Source organism: Brassica oleracea, unplaced genomic scaffold (genome assembly GCF_000695525.1).
Source record: "Brassica oleracea var. oleracea cultivar TO1000 unplaced genomic scaffold, BOL UnpScaffold15774, whole genome shotgun sequence".
NCBI classification, from domain to species: Eukaryota; Viridiplantae; Streptophyta; class Magnoliopsida; order Brassicales; family Brassicaceae; genus Brassica; species Brassica oleracea.
Window position 1 is genome coordinate 1 of NW_013632292.1, and position 420 is coordinate 420.

At 38.3% G+C, this 420-nt stretch overlaps 1 long non-coding RNA gene across 1 annotated transcript; it reads right to left on the minus strand.

The window, feature by feature from the left end:
- Nucleotides 1-2: 2 nt before the first annotated feature.
- LOC106322331 lies at nt 3-420 on the minus strand. Its single transcript, XR_001266357.1, has 2 exons — nt 352-420; nt 3-281 (listed from the first exon to the last, which is right to left on the minus strand). It is a non-coding gene; the product is annotated as an uncharacterized LOC106322331 (long non-coding RNA).

Below are 420 nucleotides of genomic sequence, written 5' to 3' on the forward strand. Positions count from 1 at the left end.
TATTACTTAGGGGGAAACTAATTATTTGGTATTAATGTGTACAGACTTTGACAACATTCCTGCTAAGAACATGATAGAGGGTTTAGAGTACAGAACTATCCTCTTACTTGGGTAACTACTGATCACCTGCACAGCTCAAATACTTACTGGAGTTAACATGCAAACACTATCTGTTTTTTGTTTCTCACGGTTGGCGAGTTGAGGTTTGTTTTCTTGGTGATAAAGCTCATTGCTCGTCCTGGATATCCTCCAACCAAGGTCTCTCCCAAACCCTTCACAATCTGAGAAACGCAAGTTCTTGATTATTTTACTCAGAAAAGCATAAAAAGGAAGCAAGGTCTTTTAATTTACCTCTTGTGTGTATTTCTGAAGGATCACCAGTGACAAGATTGTTTGTGTGAATGACGAAAGCATAATCAC